General features: G+C 36.0%; 1 pseudogene; it reads right to left on the bottom strand.

Annotated features, from left to right (window-relative positions):
• Window positions 1–19,206: 19,206 nt before the first annotated feature.
• Window positions 19,207–22,023, bottom strand: LOC148954189 (macrophage mannose receptor 1-like; annotated as a pseudogene).
• Between the last annotated feature and the right edge of the window lie 3,772 nt (window positions 22,024–25,795).

Here is a 25,795-nt window from a genome sequence, read left to right as displayed (position 1 = left end):
GATTTAGACAAAGTTCCGACAAGAGATTAATAAGCTCCTTGTCAATGCCCTGTTTGAGTATCGCTTTCCTAAGCCGCGGTTTTGAATTGGCTAACACGGAAAAATAATTTTTGGGGTTCATGTAGCTTCTTCAGCGTTATGATAGTGACTAATGACCTTTTTACTATTCACATGTAGATATACAGTAATTTCATTATTGAAAATTTCAGTGACTACACGCAACTCTCCGGGCGTGTTTTGATTTTGATCCAATAAAATGTATTCATAGGGTTAATTAGTAGGTTGATTGTACGCCGAAAGTAAAAAGTTGGGTTCGCCAGGGTATATTTGTTTGTTTAGAGTTATAAGAGAACTTGAATCGTAAACCGCTCTATAGATGATATAGTAAATACAATTCAAAGAAAGTATTCTCATACATTTACTCTGATGAAAAAGATTATGGAGCACAACAGTTACAGATATTTTTTCGTGATGTGACCGGACCATGAATAATTGTAACATTTCCTGCGACCGTTCTTCAATAGATTCAACTAAATCGTTAATAATCAACTACGAGTTTGGCACAATGCTAGTAAACACGTGAATTACTTGTATGAATTTTATGCTTGGATCAATGCTCTTTATTTTGTCATAAGATTATTGCCATACACTATAGCAATAATTAATATTTTTCGGCTTCTCTAAAAACATTTTATCACGATTTTGAATTATTTTCGTTAAAAGTATTGTTTTGCAGGACATGGATGGTCCTTAAAGAAAAGGTCTGAATGTTGTTTTAAATTGAAACATACTCCTCCTTTGTCAAAATGCAACTAACCTAACCGCAATCTGTTGAATAAATACTCAAAGGAAATAGAATGCATGTTTTTTTTAATTGACAAATATACAAATTTATTTACAATTGCAGCGAAAAAAGCACAAAAATAAATATTTACTTTGGCAATTGAACATTTAAAACACTTGAATGTATTTACAATGAGCCCCAAATATGCACTTGGATATACCTATGATAGGGGTGATCCCCTCCCTCGAAGGCCAGCGAACGCAGTGCCTGGGCCGACAACCGTGGTGGCCAGCGGACGATGCCGCGGCCGGACCGGCACCTGTAGCGGACGGAAGGTACGCCGGTGGTGGGCTAGTAACAACACTTAAAAATTAAACACTTGAAAATTACCGCTTTACGCAACGAAAAAAATAATAAATAAATAAATATAGAAAACACTGGAAAAATGACTAGATTGTACTCCTCCCACAGACGGTCCCCCTACCCTCCCTCAACTATAAGGCTTTATCCAGACCAAGTTGTTTTCTATAATTTACGAATTTAAAGAAATCTGAAGTCAGGTAGTGACCCTGTGGTAGTACCTTCACACCAGCAGTACGTACATAGACTTTGTCCGATATAGTGGACATGGCATTTTTTTCAACCCGAAATGTATAGTTTCTATATTTTAAAGAGAGAATGGCCATGACACTCGCTCTTGGAACTGAATTATTCTCTATACAGTTCCTATAAACACTCTTGGTGAAATTTTCTTTTACATAGTATGACGGCACCCTCTTGCAGACTTTTTTGGTAACCACATTGTGCATTTCCGCACAGTACACCTTAGGACCGGGAAAGACACCATTTGATACCAAGTCGCTCCCCGTCTCCAATTTCAATTTAAGCAACCTATTTGGGGCCTGGCGTTTGACCAGCTCCAGATAGATGGACTCATCCCAGTTGGTGTAATCTATTCGGGAGCTAATGTACTCTCCATTTTTCAAATCATTTAACATATCATCTGTTTTAATTTTCAGCAGCAGTTAATCGGTGTCTCCATAATACACCTGAACTTGTCCCATCCCCGGCCATTGTCACTTTCACACATTGTAATAAAACTCCAACATGAGTTTTTTCGAAATTTTTAACATGGCCGTGCCAGTGGCAATATTTTTATTTAGTACTACATTTCTCTTTTTTCCATGTAATAGGACCATAGTAGAGTCTATGATCATGAATGATGTGAAGTTTCAATCCGCAATGATTAGGGTGCATTCTTTTGGGTCGGTTACAACGACTCCTGTTGTGCACACTCTCACACATTTTACCAGAGGCCGAATTTCAAATAAGTTTAAAGATTTCTTTTTGGAGCTTTCTTTTTACTTGAGACTGTTTGTTGACAAAGGTGTCAATAAATGTCTTCATATATGGCTTTAGATCAAACTGGAGGGCTCTATGAATGTTTGTGACATTGAAACCGTTGGCCAGCCTCCACCGCAAAAGAACGTGGTGTTTAACAATATTCCGTTTCGGCTCAAGATCGGCAATCAGCTTTTGTTTTGAAGGTGTCCAATGCACACCCATATTTTCAACTAATGATAAATTGTAGGGACTCAAAGAGCCTCTCGACACCGGTCTATTTACGCAATAGAAAAACTAAGTCCTTTACCGAGCCATGGAGTTCCAGAGGTATTTCACCGTAAATTTCGAAAAACCATCCTTGTGGTTCATTTTCCTCAACAGAGTGAATGTTGGGGAAACCTGGAGCAGAAGGATCGTCAAGCCATTGGTAATTCCCACACGGCAAATAAAGGTGTACATTGCCGACGGATAAAGAGAATTCATATCCAAGAAAATGGCGCTTGACTTTTCACCGGTGCGTTGCCCAGTCGGGTTGGTTTCAAGGATACGATTCTCGTGGAAAGCATATTCTCCCCTCATGGATCTTTCTACAAACCGATGTTGATCTACGTCGGTGATCTGACCTATTTCAGCTTTACTAATTTTAACAATTAAATTCATTACTAGATGGGGAGTGGAAAAATAATACCAAAATCCAACCCAAATTCTTCGTGAATTTTGTCCGTGTTCTTACAGACAATATCCAACACCATCGAAACATCACTTGCCAGCTACATTTTACAAAAATCTCACCCATTTTTCCACCTTTCTTTTGCCCAAAACCTCATGGCAAATTCATAATCGGCAGTGGTGCATTGACGATTGCAAAGTGAATCATAAAACTCTGTGATGGGTGGTAATTGTTCCTCATTTAGCCTCGAGGCGGAGCTGCAGTACTCGTGTGGGTATACACCCTTAAATGTTAATAAATCATACAGTTCCTCATCTGGAGAGTGCTGTTTGAGGAGGGGGAAAGTATCAATATCGTCGCTTTTCTGTAATTTAATCAGTTTAATTAGAAATTCGGGGAAAAAACAAAAAGAATCAAGGAAACGGTTTTTATTAAAGTACACTTTACCGTTATCCATTGCCTTCCATTTATATTCAAAGATTATCGACTTCTCAGATGATTTTGGTATAATATTGTATGAAAAACGTAACATCTACCCATGAACCATTTACAACTTCACCCTTCCGAGATCGTGCCAACGCTGGTAATATGAATTTCTAATCATAGTTGGAATTGTGCATGTAAATCGGTAAAAAGTATTGCTGCCTAACGTTTAAATTACACGATTTATGCGCAACCCTCGAAAGTTACTTCCCCTGGAGAACCATCTACCTATGCGCCATCTACCCATGCCATCTACACTATCTACTCATCTACCAATGCGCCATCTTCAACTTCACCCTTTTGCAATCGTGCCTACGCTGGTAGTATGAATTTCTAATCGTAGTTGGAATGGTGCATGTAAACTGGTAAAAAGTATTGCTGTCTCACGTTTACATTACACGATTTATGCGCAACCCCTCAAAAGTTACTTCCCCTTGATAATTTTTTTGCCATAAATGATCATGGGTGCGGGATTTCACATCCCCCTCATTTTTTTGTCTTACAAACCCAACACATGTCTAGATTTTTAATAGCCAACTCGTCTTCCGGTGATAGATTCATTGAATAGTGTGTATGGTGCAGCCGTGAAAGTGTATCATTTGCTGTTTTAATAAGTGCAACCATAGCTGCGCCGACACAATCCTCCCCTCCCAACGTATCAACAAAATTTACTAATTGCATTGTATTACTTGAATGTCTTAGTGCGTGCGCAAAAGAGATTGCAATAGCTTCATGTCCTTTAACACGATTCAAATTGGAGGGACCGTACACATCCATGAGCGCAGCCTCAATTTCCAATGAAACCTTGTTGCTCTGCAACAGCGTATTCTGAGAGCTTTAGAACCGCAAGGTGGCATTGTCCCCTGAAAGGGTTTCCACAGACTGGTAACCATGACGCTTACGGTGTTTCAAGAGATTTTTTAATTTTAATTCGGTATGGAAACCCGATAGACACATTGGACAGTAATGACGTGAAGTATAACCTTTACCTTTACTTAAAACCCTCTTAATATGGGGGATAGGAAAGAAATGTCCAATTGAATAAGGATCTTTGGCAGGATCGTAAAGAAGCCATACCTAATGTTTCACTGATTCAATGGACGGTGCCCTTACGGAATATATTACTCCTTTTTTATCACTAAGTCCCCCTTCTTCATATTCTTTGTCAAATTGTAAAACTGTAACCCCAACTTTCAAATTTTCATTCGCCCTTTCAAAAATGTCAATCCTCTTGAGTGTAATAGGATATTGCCCCTTTAAACAACTAAAATCTACTTTAGAAAGCTCTGCCCCCTCCCCACCGCCATTCACTGCCAAATCGTCCAACATTGTCTTACTAACGTCCCTTTTCTGGGGTTTATGCCCCGCCACAAGGAGGGAATATTTGAAAACTCTAAGCCCGTGTCGAAACGGAAGTGTTGTACACCCTTAATATCCCCCAAATTCGCATTATATCTTGCACCCCCTTCCCCCTCCCACATCGTAAAACAAATTCCCTTTTAAATTTAGTAACATTAAGTTCTAGTTTTTCTATAGGTAAAGCCAATAACCCACTCCAATTTCACTATACCCCTTCATCCTATCAAAAATTTCACCCACCCAATCCGAAAACACACCCTCAAAATAATGCAAGTCTGGGTGAAGCGTTTGCACTCTTGTCTGTACCAGGGGCGGATCCAGGTTTTTTTTTGGGGGGGGGGGGCAAAATAGGTTGATTCGATAAAAAAAGAATAGGGGGTGCAAAATAGGTTGAACCGTTAAACTTGCGTTAGGAGCAAGTTTAACTAACGCAAACTTGAGTTAATTAAGTAAATTACGCAGCGGTAGCTACAACCTAGTAAAGAGTGAACCAAAGCTCATAGTAAACAAAAGTTGAAAAACACATTTAGAAAAAAAACTACCTAGTGAAAATAAATTGCCATCTGACACTGATTCAGGAATGGTAACTCTTATTTAGGTATGTCTTAAAAATAAAAGTTTATTTTGAAAAGAATTTTAGGAGGATTTCGAAAAAAAGTATGAAACACCTCAAAAATTGCGTCTGATTAAAATATATCATTGATTAAGTATACCATTGGAATCAGCACGGTCGAAAGCCTAGATACATTCTTAGACCACACTGGCTATACATGACAAATGAGACTCAGAGAGGAAAGAAACTAACAAAATGAAAAATAAAATCAAAAAGGGAGAAAAAACGAGGATTTTGTCAGCCAGTGGCGAACCTTGAAGAAGACAAAATATAAGCAAATATTTCGACAAGGACCTCCGCCAAGTCGTCCTCAGTGCTAAAAAAAAGGAAAATTTAACCTTTCGAAGTTTACCTATTTGTGCTAAAGAATACATCTTGAAAAACAGACATTTTGTATAAAAGTTTTATTATTTCAAAAAAATTGACAAACAATATGAAAAACATAGAAAAAGGGAGTTGAAAAAAAAAACACGATAAAAATAAAGGCTGGAAAAGGCGTTATTCCCCCAGTTTCAAATCAATGATACTTTTAGAAACGAACGTGCCTCATACGGCATTCCCACCTCTGAAACAGGAGATTCAATATCTGTATAGATTTATTGGAATTCTAAACATTAAACTTTTAGCTTTTCGGCATTTCGTTTACTAGAATGATACTTTTATGCCACAATTCGCTTGAAAACCCCTGTACTGAAGAGAACAGAGTCTTTTTTGGCTAAGATAAATGTATATTATATCAGTTTATTTCATAGCATTTGCAGTACCTCTTAGAAACGAACTTGCCTCATACGGCATTCCCACCTCTGAAACAGCAGATTCAATATCTGAATTGGTTTATGCTAGTTCTAAAACATTTAAATTTTAGCTTTTCGGCATTCCGTTGACTAGAGTGATAGTTTTGCATCCCAATTCGCTTGAAAACCCCTCTACTGAAGAGACACAGTCTTTTTTGGCTAAAATAAATGTCTATGTTATCAGTTTATTTTATAGCATTAGCATTACCTTTTAGAAGTGAACGTGCCTCATACGGCATTCCAACTATCCATTTCTTCGACTGGGATGTTAAACTTCACACCGTCATCATAATACCCCCCCCCCCACCATTTCCTTTGATACTAGAGATTAATTTTTATGCAACAAAATATATCGTGAGACTACAATACATATCAATTAATTCCATATTTTTATCGATTTTTTCAAAATATTATATTCACACAATTTCAAATCAATGACACGTTTTAGAAGCGAACGCATCGCACGAGGCATTTCCGTCTCTGAAACAACTCGGCCTGGAGAAAGACAAATAGTTGGGGGGAGGGGGGAGGGGAGGCATCTGTGGAGGGAGGAGGACCTTTTTTCTGTAGCCAGCTCAACACTGCCTTTTTTTACATTGTTTTATTTATAATTTTTTACGTGGCACAAAGCGGTAATTTTCAATGTTTTTTAAAGTGTTTATTTATTGTTAGCCCGCCTCCGTCCACTAGAGGTACCGCCCCTGTCGCAGGCCACCTCCGAGGAAGTGTCCACCCCTCCGAGCGCTTTGTCTCAGCCCTGACGCAACCGAGGGGGCATTTTTCAGCAAAAATATCAAAACACGCAAAGGGGTGAAATTCTTGTTCCAAAACTATCCTGCACACTGCGGGGGAGTTTGGTCAGTGTCAACTCGTTCCGGAGACGGATTCCGGACTTCATCAAGGCGATAAAGGAAGTTAAAAAATGCTCTCGCTTGAGATAACTTAAAAATTAGTAATAATAGGGAAATTATCATAAAATTTCTAGAACATGCCCACCTCTGACGTCACATCATCCCGGTTTCTAGTGCTCAGCTAGCAAGATTCCCACCCCTGGCAGCCCACCCGGGATTCCAGGCTTTCTATTATTTCTTCTATATTGGCATGACTCCTAGCAATTTTACTATATTGTTTTTCTGGAAGATCCCCTGGATTTCCGTGACCTGGTCTAATATGAATGACGCCAGTGTATCTTACAAGCTAGACTAAAAGGAACCCATGGGGGAATCCGCCGAGCACGGCACACACACTTGGGTGCTGCTTAATAACGGCAGTGCATATCTTAAGCATCGACACCTAATGGGAAATGTTTGAAGATATGTAGCTCATCTTGCAAGAAGAGTGGGTGCCCACACCGTTAAAAAGTATACTTATAGCTCAGAGTGGAATGGTGCTGCCAAACTGTTTTCACATTGGCGCCAGCCCTCATCAACCCCCCCAGTCATCCATGTGGCACCAGTCCTCACTCCCCCCCCCCCCTTGGGCATCTTCAATCTTCTCAGTCCAAAAATAAACTTCTGGAATCACATTAAACCATATATATTTGAAAACAGAGAGGTCACCCCCTTTCTCTGCTAATGTTTGATACTCTAAGCATTTCAGCTCACAATGTCAGACTATTACTGTCCCTGTGACACACCACTGACATCGCCCCATCTCTCCAAAAAGACTTTTCTGACATTTCTTGTTAAAAGTTTTACTTCAACTCATTCATTCGGGTTTTCGCAAGCAATTCACGCCATATTACCACACTGTAACTACTTTCTAGCACCCCTATGACACCCATCATCATCATTGTAATCGTCTTCAAACTTTTAAAACACACACACACACAAAACACACACGCAAACACACACACACAAGCACAAAAACACACACGAACACACACAGACACACACACAAAAAAAAAAACACATACACGCAAAAACACACACACAACCATACAAAAACAAACACACACACAAAAACACACAAACAGGAAAGCACACACACAAACAAAAACACACACAAAAAAAAACACACATACAAAAACACACACGCACAAAAACACACACACACACAAAAACACACACGCACAAAAACACACACACACAAAAACACACACAAAAACACACACGTAGACAAACACACACACACACAAAAAATCACATGCACAAAAAACACACACACACAAAGAAACACACACAAAAACACACACACACGAAAACACACACACAACCACACACACACAAAACAGACACACACACAAAAATACACACACACAAACACAGAAAACAAACACACAAAAACAAACATACATACACACAAACACACACACACACAAACAAAAACAGACACACGAAAACTACAAACACACACAAACACAAACACACAAAAACACGCACACACATTAACACATAGACACAAAAACACACACAAAAAAACACACACACACACAAAAACACACATAAAAATACACACACACACACAAAACACACACAAAAACACACACAAGAACACACGCACAAAAACACACACACACAAAAAAGATACAAAAAAAACACACACATACAAAAACGCACACAAACACAGACAAAAACAGACACACACAAAAACCCACCCACACATAAAAACACACACGAACGAAAACACACACACACAAACACACACACAAATACAAAAAAACACAAAAAAAACACACACAAGCAAACAAACACACACACACAAAAACACGCACGCACAGAAACTCACAAAAAAATACACACACACACAAACACACACACAACACCACGCCATTGGAATTTTTTAGTTGAACTGTAAGACTTGGAATATTTTTGTAGTGTCATGTCAAGGTTTACCCTCTCACTATTACACTCTCTTGATGTTTCATAGTTCATTTTGGAATTTTTTCGTTGAATTGGAAGACTTGGAATATTTTTATACTGTTGTGTCCTGGCTTACCTTGTCAGTGCTACATTCTGTCAATGTTTCAAATTTCATTTCAGGATTTTTTTTATTGAAATGTAAAACTTGGAATATTTTCAATGTGTTGTGTCTTGTCACCGTTACATTCTGTAGATGTTTCAAAGTTCAGTTTGTAATTTTTTCGTTGAAATGTAAGACTTGGAATATTTTAATACTGTTGTGTCGTGGGTTACCTTGTCACTATTACATTCTGTCGATGTTTCAAAGTTCATTATGGAATATTTGTATCGAAATGTAGGACTCGGAATATTTTTGTACTGTTGTCTCATGGTTCACCATATCAGTGCTACATTCTGCTGATGTTTCAAAGCTCATTTCAGAATTTTTTTTTGTAGAAATGTAAGACTTCGATATTTTTGTACTGGTTTACCTTGTCAGTGTTACATGCAGTTGATGTTTCAACATTCGTTTGCAATTTTTTCCTTGAAATGCAAGACTTGGAATATTTTTGTAGTGTTATATCATGATTTACCTTGTCACAGTTACACTTTCTCGTTGTTTCAAAGTTCATTTTGGACTTTTTTCATTGAATAGTGAGACTTGGAATTATTTTGTAGTGTTGTGTCGTCGTTTACCTTGTCACTGCTACACTCTGTCGGTGTTTCAAAGTTCAATGCAGGATTTTTTCGTTGAAATGTAACTTTGGAGTATTTTAGTAGCGTTGTGTTTTGTCACCGTCACATTCTGTAGATGTTTCAAAGTTCAGTTTGGAATTTTTTCGTTGAAATTTAAGACTTGGAATCTTTTTGTAGCGTTATCTCATGATTACTTTGTCACTGTTACTCTCTCTTGATGTTTCAAAGTTCATTTTGGAATTTTTATCTCTAAGTGTAAGACTTAAAATATTTGTGCACTGTTGTGCCGTGATTCACCATGTCACCGCTGCATTCTGTTGGTGTTTAAAAAGCTTATTTTGGGATTTTTTTTTGTTTAAATATAAGACTTGGATTATTTTGTAGTGGTTTACCATGTCAGTGCTCTATTCTGCTGATGTTTCAAAGTTCATTTTGGAATTTTTGTCTCAAAATGTAAGACTTAGAACATTTTTGCGCTGTTGTCTTTTGATTCCCCATATCACTGCTACATTCTGTTGATGTTTCAAAGTTCATTTCGGTATTTTTTTCGTTGAAATGTAAGACTTGGAATATTTTTGTAGGGGTTTATCCTGTCACTGTTACATTCTCTTGATGTTTCAAAGTTCATTTTGGAATTTTTTCATTGAAATGTGACACTCGGAATATTTTTGTAGCGGTTTACCCTGTCAGTGCTACATTTTGTCGGTGTTTTAAAGTTCATTTCAGGATTTTTTCGTTGAAATCTAAGACTTGCAATATTTTTTTAGTGGTTTACCATTTCACTGTTACACTCTCTTGATGTTTCAAAGTTCATTTTGGATTTTTTACATTGAAATGTAAGACTTGGAATATTTTTGTAGTGGCTTACCTTGTTACTGCTACATTCTATCGGTGTTTCAAAGTTCATTTCAGGATTTTTTCGTTGAAATGTAACACTTGAAATATTTTCGTAGCGTTGTGTCTTGTCACCGTTACATTCTGTAGATGTTTCAAAGTTCAGTTTGGAATTTGTTCGTTGAAATGTAAGATTTGGAATATTTTTTGTAGTGTCGGGGCTCACCATGTCACTGCTACATTCTGTTAATGTTTCAAAGTACATTTCGGGATACTATCATTGAAATGTAGAACTTGGAATATTTTTGTAGTGGTTTACCTTGTCACTGCTACATTCTCTCGGTGTTTCAAAGTTCATTTCAGGATTTTTTCGTTGAAATGTAACACTTGGAATATTTTCGTAGCGTTGTGTCTTGTAACCGTTACATTCTGTAGATGTTTCAAGGTTCAGTCTCGAATTTGTTCGTTGAAATGTAAGATTTGGAATATTTTTTGTAGTGTCGTGGCTCACCATGTCACTGCTATATTCTGTTGATGTTTCAAAGTTTATTTCAGGATTTTTTCATTGAAATTTAAGACTTGGAACATTTTTGTAGTGGTTTACGATGTCACTGATACACTCTCTTGATGTTTCAAAGTTCATTTTGGATTTTTTTTCATTGAAATGTAAGACTTGGAATATTTTTGTAGTGGCTTACCTTGTTACTGCTACATTCTATTGGTGTTTCAAAGTTCATTTTAGGATTTTGTCGTTGAAATGTAACGCTTGGAATATTTTCGTAGCGTTGTGTCTTGTAACCGTTACAATCTGTAGATATTTCAAAGTTCAGTTTCGAATTTTTTCGTTGAAATGTAAGATTTGGAATATTTTTTGTAGTGTCGGGGCTCACTATGTCACTTCTATATTCTGTTAATGCTTCAAAATTCATTTCGGGATTTTTTCATTGAAATGTAAAACTTGGAACATTTTTGTAGTGGCTTGACATTTTACTGATACACTCTGCCGGTGTTCAAATTTCGTTTTGGGATTTTTTCGTATAATTATAAAGCTTAGGGTATTTTTGTAGCGATTAATATTGTATCAATTATAATTTTTAGATATTTCAAGGTTTAGTCACGAATTTTTTCGCTGAAATGTAAGTCTTAGAATATTTTTTGTAGTTTCTTGGCTCACCATGTCACTGCTATATTCTGTTGATGTTTCAAAGTTCACTTCGGGATTTTTTCATTGAAATGTAAGACTTGGAGTATTTTTGTAGTGGTTTACCATGTCACTGATACACTCTCTTGATGTTTCAAAGTTCATTTTGGATTTTTTTTCATTGAAATGCAAGACTTGGAATATTTTTGTAGTGGTTTACCTTGTCACTACTACATTCTATTGGTGTTTCAAAGTTCATTTCAGGGAATTTTCGTTGAAATGTAACACTTGGAATATTTTCGTAGCGTTGTGTCTTGTCACCGTTACATTCTGTAGATATTTCAAAGTTCAGTTTGGAATTTGTTCGTTGAAATGTAAGATTTGGAATATTTTTTGTAGTGTCGGGGCTCACTATGTCACTGCTATATTCTGTTGATGCTTCAAAATTCATTTCAGGTTTTTTTAATTGAAATGTAGAACTTGGAATATTTTTGTAGTGGTTTGACTTGTCACTGCTAAATTCTACCGGTGTTCAAATTTCATTTCTGGATTTTTCGTTGAATTGTAATACTTGGAATATTTTCGTAGCGTTGAGTCTTGTCACCGTTACATTCTGTAGATGTTGCAAAGTTCAGTTTGGAATTTTTTGGCCGAAATGTAAGATTTGAAATATTTTTTGTAGTGTCATTGCTCACCATGTCACTGCTACATTCTGTCGACGTTTCATTTTGGGATTTTTTTATTGAAATGCAAGACTTGGAGTATTTTTGTAGTAGTTCACCATGTCACTGTTTCATTTAAGTTGATGTTTCAAAGTTCATTTGGAATTTTTCGTTGAAATGTAAGACTTGGAATATTTTTGTAGTAGTTTACCTTGTCACTGTTACATTTTGTTAACGTTTAATAGTTCATTTGTGTGTTTTTTTGTCGAAATCTAAGACTTGGAATAGTTTTGCAGAGTTGTCTCGTCGTTTACCTTGTCACTGTTACATTCTCATGATGTTTCAAAGTTAATTTTGGAATTTTTCGCTGAAATGTAAGACTTGGAATATTTTTTTTGTAGTGCGGTGGTTTACCTTGTCACTGTTACATGCAAGAGGTTAAGAGAGACATGCAAAAAGTTAGGTTAATTTAAGACCACTTAGCGTCAACGTTCATGAAAACTCTTCTTTTACCCTCTGCATATATTACAAGCAGATCTTTGGACTCTAGACTTGATTCAAAGACTTCATGATAAGCCCAACAGGTATATTTTACTTGCAATAAGCGTTTTTAGTGACTATGCATATGCAGTTCCATTGCAGTCAAAGAGAGGCAATGAAATAGCTAAAGCCCATGATTCAATCTTTGATCAAAATTCATATAAGAAAATTCAAACAGACCTTGGAAGTGAATTTGTTAATCCACATTTAAAAAAGGTTCTATTGAAATTTAATACAATACTTTATCATAGTCATGGTCCTATAAAGGCGGCATTGGCAGAACGTTTAATACGAACAATTCGACTTTTAATTTCAAGGTATTGTATATTGAAAAATACAGCTGTATTTATTCAAGGTTTAGATAAAATTATGTTGATTTATAATCAACATCCTCATGTATCCTTGTTCAATGCTAGCCCTCAGGAAGTTCATCATTGGGACAATGCACATTTCCTTAAACAATAGTCTAACGAAAAGGCGGGGAAGAAAAAATTTAATGTTGGTGATACTCTTCGAATCAATCGTACAAGAAATATTTTTGAAAAGGAAAATTACTTATGGTCCACTGAATTTTTTAAAGTGTCGAAAGTCTTGGAGACTAAACTTGTAACATGTAGTCTATACAATTTGAAAGATGAAGAAATTCTTGGTGGTTTTTATGATTAAGAATTGCAAAAAGTTCGATAGTGCGAAGTCTATCCAATTAAAAATGTATTAAAGACTCGTACTCGCAAGGGTAAGTGACAGTTGCTTGTTCGCTGGCTAGGATATAACTCTGATTTTAAGTCGTGGATACCCACTGAAGACGTTCATAATGTTTGAAGGATTTTATGTGACATTCATGTCCAATGTTTCCGATCCTCTTTATGATGATTTAAATAAAATGAGGGGTTTTTGGACAAAACTTTCCCCTGACATTAAATTTGAGGGAAGGTATGAAGTTGCTCTTCTAGATTGTATTCTTAAAAATAAATATGATATCCTAAGAAAGGATCGTACATAAGATATAAAAATTAGACCACTTGATTGGCCAATCGTTAGCGATCAATATGTAATTTAAAATATGAGTTCATTTGAATATCCCTTTTCCACATCATCATATAAGGAGTTTGAGAGTTTGAACAAATTCTGTCGTGCTATCAACAAAAAACTTTCATATCGTAAAAATGGTGCCTTTCAATTCAATTATTGAAAGGATCAGGTTAAAATCTACATTAGTTCACCCATTGACAATGAGGAGGTTATTCTCAATGATAATCTACGAGAAGTCCTTGGTTTAAAAACATAGTGTAATCAACGGTAAAAGTACAGGAAGCGCTAGTGTCATGAATCGTGTCATTTTTGCAGAGTATCCGCCCACCTTCTCCTCAGACAGTTGTATATTTATTTACGCTGCCTTTGTCGAGAGATCAAGAGTCGGTAATACTTATGTCCCCCCTCCTACGTGTTATTGAACGATAAACGTCTAATGACCATATTCACCACTACAATGTAAAGCACCTTCAATACGTTCCGGTCAACACTTCGTATTAGGAGCTCTGTCAGATAAGAAGTGAATTGGGTGATACTCTAGCGATAAAAAAAGGTTTGGCCGTGATTACATGTCATTTTTGACCCATTCAGTGAAGTTGCTAATAGAACACAGTTTGTATATCATGATATTGATTGCTATGTTGCAACTCTTGGACCACGGCAGCCAGGCCATGGAATGGACTATTATAGGGGCCGTTCGTCAATGTCCGGGTACGGTCTCGGCAGTTGGTTTGCTAAGCTTTTTCGCTCTACACTACCCTTGGCTAAAAAATATATTGCCACAGTTGCAGTGGATTTTGCACCCTCTACATTGCATGATTGGGGCTCTAGGAAGGATATTCAAGAAAGTGTTTCGCAAAATCTCAGGTCGAGCGCGCGATCCCTTGGCAATCGATTGAAACAGCGCGGAAAAGGTTTAAAAGGGGTGCGAAACACCTCATCACTCACCAGTGTCAAGTCATCCTGGAAGCGTAAAGCATAACAAAAACAAAGTAAAAAGATCCAAAATGGATTTCGTTTCCTAGAAAAAATGGCATATCTACCATATAAAGATTCTCACCCTTCAGTCACCTCATCTCTAAATCTTTTCCATGCGGAGAATCTACATGTCAGTGTAAAACATGGATACTATGAACAATTTTACCCGCAACCACCGCTCACTGAAAATGTCCATTTTCAAATTTATTCCAATTAGGACTACTTCATCGATTGGAATTCGACATCTATAGATTCAAATGTCATTGTTAAAAAATCTAACAATGAAAAACCGGGTGCCACCGAGGGATTATCCTATGAAAATTGTGTACTACACAATTTATTTCGACAAATAAGTGTCTACATAAATGGAACGTTGGTGAACACGAGCAATAATCTTTCAAATTATGCAAGTTATATACAATTTATGTTGATGACTCTATTGTCTTATAAGCAGTTGAAGGGCCATCACTGGGTTATGAATATAAAACAAATACTGACACTACCAATATTCTTAGAGAGACGACAACTAAAGATTTACATTTAGTTGGGAAACTAAATCCTGAGTTATTTAATATACCTCAATGGCTGCCTCCTCTTGTAAAGATTGATATAAAACTACAACTTGCACCGTCCAAATTTATTTTGCAAAAGTACTGGACTCCGCACCCGATGTAACAGTCTCTCTCACGTCGGCAATACTTCATATACGAAAACAACAAGTTATGAGTTTTGTGGCTTTGGCAATTGTAAAATTAAGAGCAGCTAGATATAATAATATCAAATTGCTCGTGCCTGATAAAATCACGAATCAACGCCATATTGCTACAGGTACGCCTACCTATACCAATTTTTCATTTATCAATGACGAAATTCCTTCAAAATTGGCATTGGCTTTTGTAAAAAGCGCTACCGCTGTTAGATCATGGACAGAATCCCGGCATAAATTTGAACTGTTTGGACTTTAATCGCATGTGTGTAAAGTAAATGGAATCCCTCTCTACAATTTATCCTTTGATAAATCCTATAGAACCCTCTATGAATTGACAATGCAATCCCTAGATCACGATTTTCAATTATTCGAAAATGGTATAAGTGAAAAAATTTTTGCAAAAACTTATGGCATCATCGTATTGGGTTTTTCCGGTACTCTAAATATGCGTATTGTCCGAACGGGTAATATGTGTTTAGAGCGTACCTTTTCCAAGCCATTGAAGCAAAGTGTTGCACAAATCTCGCTAAATCAAATTGAAACCTATTGGGAAACTACCCCTGACGATAGTGTTTTATCAGACCTGGCGCCTTGATCATGAATCAAATACTCAGCGTATATTGCTACAGGTACGCCTACCTATACCAATTCTTCATTTATCAATGGCGAAATTCCTTCAAAATTGGCATTGTTAGATCACTGTTAGATTATGGACAGATTCCCCTCATAAATTTAAACTGTTTGAACTTTAATGGCTTGTGTGTAAAGTAAATGGAATCCCGCTCTAACATTTATCCTTTGATAAATCCTATAGGACCGTCTATGAATCGACAATACAATCCCTAGATCATGATTCTCAATTATTCTAAAATGGTATAAGTGAAGAAATGTTTGCGAAAATTTATGGCATCATTGTACTCGATTTGTCTGGTACTCAAGATATGAGTATTGTTCGAACGGGTAATGTGCGGTTAGGGTGTACTTTTGCCAAACCATTAGAGCAAAGTATTGCATTAATCTCGCTCAATCAATTTGAAACCTATTGGGAAATTAACCCTTACGGCAGTGTTCTATTAAGCTTGGAGCCATGAACACAAATCAAACAATCAATGTTTTCAATATGGACCCCCTACATCGCGAAATATAAATCTTATTGCATACCTCCAGATTTCCTCGAGCATATTCAACATGTTGACAATACCCTAATTATTGTTAATAGCAGTTCATCAGCGGTAAATACGGGGCATTGGTTATGCATCTGTCAAACAATAAGCAACAAAGAATTTTTGATCCGCTTGGCTAACCGTTTACATTTTACACACCTCACATTAAAAATTTTCTTGAGCATAGCGGAAAATCTATTATTCAAAATCGGAAACGGGTACAAGATCTAGCAACGAAAAGCTGTAGTTTTCATGTCCTGTTATATTCTATTTTTCTAGGTCCTGGATATACTTAAATGGAATTCCTCAAGATTTATGGCGACAATCCTCAATTGAACGACTTTCTAGTTGAAAATACTCTTTCCTACCTCTATAATATAAATTTCGGTGCCTTAAAAGTGAAATGCGATAAAAATGTATATAAGTTTGTTTATTAATAAAATTTGTATATTCACAAAACACTGTGTCCTTTAGATTTCTGCTTCTGCGTAAGGGTAATCATAAGAAACGATAAGTGGTAACAGATCATCAGGATTCAATTTGTATTCATCTTGAAGTGCCAAGTCAGGGTTAGATTTTCTACAATATAGTGCAGCTTCATTTTTATTAAATCTCTTTGTAAAATCAATAATACTACTCTGATTCATTAAAATTCACTTGTTTCAATTTGCTTATTTGAGGCAATGCCACAGACAAAATTCTTATATGAAGAATCACTTTCTGTAACAGCCAAATAGAAGTCTGTAGGTTTATAACCAAAGTAGCCACTATCTTCACAACGATGTCGTAAAAACTAAACTCTTTTATTATTCCAGAAATTGAAGCGTAGACCAGGTTCTTCGGCCCAAAACAATTTAAAACCATGGCAATACCAGTCTCTTAAAAATAAATTGAAGTCACACTTAGGGTTTTTCACAATCATACCAGGGTAGGTATTTTCCCATTGATCACATTTGTGATAGTGAAAATTGGAGCATAAGAATCCCCTATTATGAGAGTCCCAAAGCTCTTCAAGATATGAATTGCAGTCTTTAATTCACACAGCATATCTTTTATGCAATTTACATGGATTGCATAATTTACACTTTTCATTATAGTCATCAGCAAAAGTACAATTCTCACGGGATGACCAGCTGCCCAAAGTATACAAGCATAATGGGCATGTGTAAAACATTTTTTAATGTTGACACTCACTTCCAGAAACAAACTGACTCGGAATCAATAAAAAAAAATGTCTCCTAGGAGCGTCACAAAATGGCCGTCTATGTAGTGGTTAAGAGCAAAACCACAATATCATTTTGTTTTGTCTCAATTAAAATATCTATAAATTGAGTAAAAGCTTGGGGACCACGACTACAAAGTTTCGTAGTACAAAGATGGAGAATCGGTTCCCATTATATCGTTAAGCATTTCTCGAGAATCTTTCTTTGAAGAGATAATTCCAGAAAGTCATCATATAAAACTAACCATTGTTCCAATTTTACTAGATACGTAAAATTTTCTGGTTTTCAAATCTATCCATTTTAACACTCTCACTAGAAAATACAGACTAACCGTTTTCTATAAATTGTTCTCTTTAATATATTTCGCTAGCGCATTTAATCCATCTTGTAGTCTCTGTATATGCATTATATTCCTCTTAGCCGTAAAGCACAATTGTTCTTCCAACTGGAATTTGCTGAACGTTATAACATATCCGGCATACATCTTGTCCCATTTTGGGGTTAGCCGAGAACCCCTTGTAATTTCCACCACCACCTTAGGCACTCTAGGTCCCGTTTCATCTACACTTTCAATATTTAATAATTTATAAGCATCTATTTTGATGTTGACTGTCCCACTTTCAGAAAGAAACTGACTCTCGATCAACCAAATTGCTTCTACCACCTGGACATATATTGGAGGAAAAAACACCTGGGAATCTTGCCTGGGCATGCCAAATCTTGCCTGGGCGGGAATTTTGCCAGCCAGAAACAGGTGCGAGGGGTTACGAGCTCCCCTTGTTAAATTCTCTATTATCCTGACCACATTTCAAGTAATTAAAACATCTCCGGACTCTTGCCAAGGATGGGAATCTTGCCAGGGCTGTCACGAGAATTTTGCATAGAATCGGACGCAGTGATGTCAGAGGGAATGTTGTAGAAATCCTATGATAAAAGGGATGTGGATGCCGTGACATCAGAGGGCTGCTTTAAAATTTATTGAGGGGACACTACTGTTGCCTCTCTGCCCCATAGCAAATTACGCCCCTGATCCCAATCTCATGTCACTAAATGGTTGGAGAAGTGTAGGCATGTGATTCCACTACTTTGAGTGGAACCACTCAAAACTGTATATTAAAAGAAAGATTACTTATTATAATACTTGTTTATTCAAATTATTTACTTGACAATTCCACCGTAATATTCCCTCCATACGTAAGATTGTGCATCCAAAGAGGAAGAAAGACAAATGAAAACAGTTCTGTATGAGAATTCAGTTAATTCTTCCTAAAATTTTTGAAATGAAAACAAATTTAGTTTGTAATACCATTTATCGTACCTACGCAAGAACTGATCTTTTTTTGAAATTTCCATTCATTTCTGAGTGATGAGTGGCATTTTATTTAGGGACACGTCAAGTAAATCCCTAAGCCTAAACGCACATTTCTGTTGAGCTAGCAAAATTTTCCGCAAGTATGTCGATACACAAACCTGTCCACTCAATTAACCTTCTGTGTCGAAGCTACTCGCCTCGAGTTACATTCTTAAGTTTAACTAAATTCAATTTTTTAAAACAAAGAATTAAAGATTTATTTCTTCTTTTTTCATTTTTTTTAAAGAAACGACATTATGTTTTGATTTTTTTTTCTTTTTCCATTCTAAAGTCGTTTTTTCCTTCAATTGTTGTACGGCCTCTTAGTTCAGCTCCTCAAAAACGGTTGAAGTGTCTTATCTCCCCTAGATTGGAGGTGATTAGAAATTATATGAAACAAATAAGTTTTCAACTGAAACTAAGGAACAACATTAAAACTTAAAACGAACAGAAATTATTCCGTATAAATAGAAAAGGTCATAGCTGTGTTGTTTCTAAATTAAACTTTAATCGAAAACGACCATAGATTAATTTAAAAAATCAAAATTTTCCCGAGGGAAGTAAAGAGGGAAGTTAAAACTTAAAACGAACAAAAATTATTACTTCACAACTTATCTAACATATATCAATAAAACTAATGCAAATAAATCAACTGGTGATATTTCCCTACGTTTGTAGGATTACAGAAAACTGGCGCTGAAAACACAAAACAACATAGGAGCTTTAGTACGGTAAAAGTAAACCTTTTAAGGACACTTTTAACAGTATAAAAGTAAAGCATTTTTAGATTGTTGTTATATTTATTTATTTTTTTGGTTTAATTTCGCAGCACATCTGCACAATCAGCTCATTTCAATGATTGACTGTCGTTTTTGATCTGAAAAGGATTTTTTATGATTATTTTGTAGACAAGTTCGAAGTGAAGGAAACTTATTAGTATTAGGAGTGCAAACTCAATTTGTATCACAGCTTAAAATCCTCTGTCTTATAGAGAGAAATAGCTGGATTTTCAGAGTTAAGATTACGGTTGATATGAACTAGTTGACACAAAGATGTTACCTGATAGATCAATCCATTATTTTATATGCTGTGTAATTACTTTCAACATATTATTTTTATGCCTAAGTTTTTAAGATAATTTTAACTGTATTCTGAAAGTTACTCATATCACAGCTCCTGTAGGACTATGAAAAGCGTTATAAATTAGTTTGTTGTTGTGAGGCTACGTATTTACTCTTGACTCCTAAATCAATATTCTTGTTTTATATGCGGCTTTTGTGTTTTCAGTAAAGCGCTAGTTTTCTGTAATCCTACAAACATAGGGAAATATCACCAGTTGATTTATTTGCATTAGTTTTATTGATTAGATAGGCTGTGAAGCCCTGATTTTTGTTCGTTTTAAGTTTCAACTTCGCTCTTTACTTCCCTCGGAAAAACTTTGTTTTTTTACATTAATTCAAATAGAAAATCTATATACTCATTGGAACTTTGAGGGGCTATTATAACCAATTTGAGCTTTTCTCTTATCTGGCCGCTTGTGATATAGGGATACTTTCAGTGGCCTTATAAAATATCTGTAAGAAATTACTGTGCCGCTAAACTACTAAAGAAGAAACGATCAGTGGGTTTCTACTACTAATGCACGTTTCTTTAGAATGTTACATTATATGACCTTTAATTGTGATCCTTATGGCCGATAATATTCTTAACTATAGAGAAAACCTGTTTACTTGTGTTCCGTCTATGGTCCTTTAGATTCTTAACTATAGAAAAATCCCATTTATTTGTGTACATAAATAATGTAAATGTTTAAGACCAACTAATAAGACCTGCTAGCTCACTATATGCTGGTACCTTGCACACTACATTTAAGCTTGCATGTATATAGCGCACTACTATATGCTGGTACCTACGGTAGGTACCTGTATATACACACTACTATATGCTGGTACCTTGCACACTACATTTAAGCTTGCATGTATATAGGAACTAGCCTTCCAATTTCCGCTCGTGTCAATCCAGCCAAAAGAGAAGCTATCATAAGAGCTGTCCCAGTTATGATAATTTATATAAGTACCATCAACCCAATAAATTGAATTATACAAGCAGCCAATCCATGCATTGGCTGCAATTTCTCGGATAAAGTTATTTTCTTCACTAGAATGGATCGAGACCATATCAGCACCTTCACTTCTACAAACTGAAATGCCATCTCCCCAATACATAATACTCGATTTGACAGAATAGCAATAGCAAGCGTTATTTTGAAAGCATCTTTCTGTATAGTTTGGAGGGCATGGGTCAGGATATAGTGTAGTTGGTGGAGGAACTGTAGTCGTTGGTAGAGATTCGGGCATCTCACATAGGACAGGTCGCAGCTCAGTACAAGGACTTTCACGCCATTTGAAAGGCCCAGTATGACCTTCATCTACACATCCAATATAATGAACACAATTACTGGAATTGTCGCCATTTGTTGGAGCATCATCATTCCAGCTGGTATAGTCCAAATCACTCCCATCCACCCATATAAATGTATTATTAATTCTTTTCAGTCCTATCCAGGCACCGCGTCGTAAGTCGTCTGGAAACACGTAAATGAACTTGTTCTTGTCTTCTGAATGGATTGAGGGAAGATCTCCTCCAAAACCGTTACAAATCTGTTCAGCAGTTTCGTAACGAACGTCGATATCTATATATCGAAAGCAGCTACAGTCATTTTCATTGCTGCAAACTAGACTCTACCCATCACCACAATATACTCCGTTTTTTGAAACTGCATTTCCTTGCTCTAAAATAAGAACAAAGTTTTAAGTTCGCTTTGAATAATAGTTGAAGACAATATTCTTCTGCTGAGCATAGAAACCTTAAGTTTATCATATGAAGCTTAAGAAGACTTATTACGACTCTAGGTGCGCATAAATACAAGATATCTTTTGGGTCAGTAATACCTCAAAAACACTGAGATTCATTTTGAGGCATTACTGACCCAAAAGATATCTTGTATTTATGTGCACCTAGAGTCGTAATTCCTTAGAGATATAAAAAAAACTCTATTTCCTTAGAAAATCCTAATCATTTCTATTAATTTCTATTTCTATATCTTTCTCTGTTTCTTTAGAAACAGAAGAATATAGGATAGAAGAAATAGAAAGTAGGCTTGTCAGTCTACTGATGAGTCAGGTTATCTGATTTTTCAACTGTAACTTTAAACTGAATATTGATATACATTAAATATTTGTCATCGCCACACTTTTTGCGCAATAATTTATTAATTGTTGACGTCGGATTTTCTGGCATAAAGGTCCTTAGAAAGTAAGGATCTCAGTAGTATGTCGCATTTATGGTAGCATTATTATGTCATCTTCATTGCTCCAGTAAGTTTCCTGAGCATTGAAATTAATAATCTGCATCCCAGTTTTCAGATACCTCTAAATTTCTTTGCTATCTGCTACCGACGTTAGACCCAGAGTCAGAGAAACGAGATTTTATTATGCTGGTGTTCTTATTATGGGCTGGACTAGGGCCTAAAAAGTTAAGAGAATGACTGGATGAGTGACCTATTTTGCTCCAGCCCGAGAAGCTTGTATTGGAGCATAGTAATAGGGTGGCAAAGGAAGAAAGAGTATCACAAAAACGGAGAAAAAATATAATTTACTTCTTGGTAAGGATCCAACATAATATTGTTTCTAATGAGGTCTAACTAAGACTATCTGCATTGAAAATCGATTGTAATTTCGTTGACAGTGGCTTAGGATTTTTGGAGAGATTGTTTCTAGAGCTAAATGGGGGAATTCATCATTTGTTACATTGATATATTACTAATAAATTTGTTACATTGAATTTTAGTGAAGACACTAACAAATTTCTTGAAGTCAAAAGTCGATTTAAAGGATTTCAAACTTAGAAAAGATACTGCTGAGTGACGTTGAACTAGATTAGTGTTTTTCCAGCCAGTTCTAAGATTCCATATGTGAGGAACACATTGGGAGCATGGTGTGGTCTCAAACAAATTTGATTTTTTTTTTTTTTTTTTTTTTTTTTTTTTTTACGTCTGTACTTACAATACGGAATAATTTGACATTACAAGTACATTCTTATTTTCCCGCACTTTATGATTCACGTTTTTAATATTTCCTCGTTTTTATATTTCAAATTTCTAAGTATCAGGCCTTAAAAACTCACATTATAACTAGTCAATTGCTTTGCCTCAAAAGTAAAGATTGTAATTAGAAAGTTTTCCCATCTAAAGTACCTTTAAAATCATATTTTGAAACTTATTTTTAATCAAAGGCAAAACTCTCTTTACTCTCTAAGTTTAATGAGCTACTACAAGTGGTTGTTGAAATGAGTGTCTATTGCTGGGATAGGTTTCGGAAGTTGAGTAAAATTCAACTGATAATTGTCAAGTTTCCCTGACATTTCAACAACCACTTGTTGCAGCTCATTAAACTTGGAGAGTAAAGAAGTATAAGCATTTGCAGGGAGACATGGCACCTCTGTAGGTCGCTTTATTACAAACATAGGTACAAAAGTGTCGCTACTGTCAAGAGATCTTAACAGATAAATAATGTCACTAAAATGATTAGAAAGTGCATTGTTCCCCTTACGTACTGGGCAATCCAATTCAGGTGCACTTATTTGCCACAGTAAGCTTTTAGCTTCTTTGACTATATGGCATGAATTAGTTTGTAGTGTGAAACCTGTTAAAGACAGATGGTATGTCAATATCGATAAATCTGCAAGTGAAGATTTTTGTACAACGGTTCAGAACTTTATTACCGGAGCAATAGTTAAAGTACGATCCAAGCACTTATTTGAGATTCTCAGAGGTTTCCCAGTTGATGTTGACCTTTCAGCTATTAATAGACTGCAAGGTATAATAGTAGTATGTACATATTGAATTTGCGGAGACATATAACAATCACCATGTTATTTGCGGAGACATATAGGAATTTCAACGTTATTCTATAGAATAAATTTATTATTCTATAATATAAATTTTGAGGGAAAACCAAAAAAGCTCAGAATCGAAAATAAATGGGATCTGCCTCAAGGGCAAGGCTCAGAGGCCCTTCGTTCCCCCATTTCTGAGTGCAGGGGAAAGGGGGGGGGTCAATTTTGGAGGGAAAACCAAAAATGCTCAGAATCGAAAATAAAGCGTGATCTGCCTCAAGGGGAAGGCTCAGAGGCCCTTCGTTTCCCCATTTCTGAGGGCAGGGGAGGGGGGGGTCAATTTTGGAGGGAAAATCAAAATGCTCAGAATCGAAAATAAAGCGTGATCTGCCTCAAGGGGAAGGCTCAGAGGCCCTTCGTTCCCCCATTTCTGAGGGCAGGGGAGGGGGGGGGTCAATTTTGGAGTGAAAACCAAAAATACTCAGAATCGAAAATAAATGGGATCTTCCTCAAGGGGAAGGCTCAGAGGCCCTTCGTTCCCCCATTTCTGAGGGCAGGGGGGGGGTCAATTTTGGAGGGAAAGCTAAAAATGCTCAGAAAGTTCATTTTGAATTTCTTTCATTGAAATGCGAGAGTTGGAATATTTCAGTAATGTTTTTTTTTGTTTTACCTATTCACATTTACCGCCTCTTGATTTTAATAGGTCCTTGTGAAATTATATCGATGAAATGCAAGAGTTTGATTATTTTAGTAGTGTTCTGCTGTGCTTTACCTTCTAACAGTTTGGCAGTTACTTTCTGTTGATTTTTCGATGTTAATTTTGAATTTCGTTCTTGAGATATAAGATTTAGAAATTTTAAGTAGTGTTTTGTTGTTCTTTTACTTTTCAAAGTTACATTCTGTTGATTTTCATATTTCATTTTGAATTTATTTAATTTAAATGAAATAGTTGTAATATTTAAGTAGTGTTTTTTTGTGATTTAACTTGTAACAGTTACATTATATTAATTTTTCAAATTTCATTTTGAATTTCTTTCGTTTAAATGCAAGAGTTGGAATATTTCAGTAGTGACTTGTTGTGCTTTACCTTGTCACAGTTACATTCTCTTGATTTTTCGAAGTTCATTTTGAATTTCTGTCGTGAAATGCAAGAGTTGGAATATTTCAGTAGTGTTTTGTTGTGCTTTTCCTTGTCACAGTTACATTCTGTTGATTTTCATAGTTCATTTTGAATTTCTTTCATTGAAATGCAAGAGTTGGAATATTTCAGTAGTGTTTTGTTGTTCTTTACCTTGTCACAGTTACAGTATCATGATTTTTTAAAGTGAATCTTGAATTTAATAAGTTAAGAGCCAGAATTGGAAGATTTCAGTATTGTCTTGTAGTGCTTTACCTTGTAACAGTTACAGTCTCTTAATTTTTCGATTTTACTCTTTAATTTCTTTCGTTAAATGCGATAGTTGGAATATTTCAGTAGTGGCTTGTTGTGCTTTACCTTGTCACAGTTAAATTCTCTTGATTTTTCGAAGTTCATTTTGAATTTCTGTCGTAAAATGCTAGAGTTGGAATATTTCAGTACTGAATTGTTGTGCTTTACCTTGTCACAGTTACATTCTCTTGATTTTTCGATGTTCATTTTGAATTTCTTTCGTGAAATGCAAGAGTTGGAATATTTCAGTAGTG

The sequence above is a fragment of the Artemia sp. Qi Xiang Cuo genome, chromosome 3, assembly GCF_049724085.1.
Source record: "Artemia sp. Qi Xiang Cuo chromosome 3, ASM4972408v1, whole genome shotgun sequence".
Lineage (NCBI taxonomy): Eukaryota > Metazoa > Arthropoda > Branchiopoda > Anostraca > Artemiidae > Artemia > Artemia sp. Qi Xiang Cuo.
Note: the sequence above shows the minus strand (reverse complement) of the source record. Positions and strands in the feature narration are given on the sequence as shown.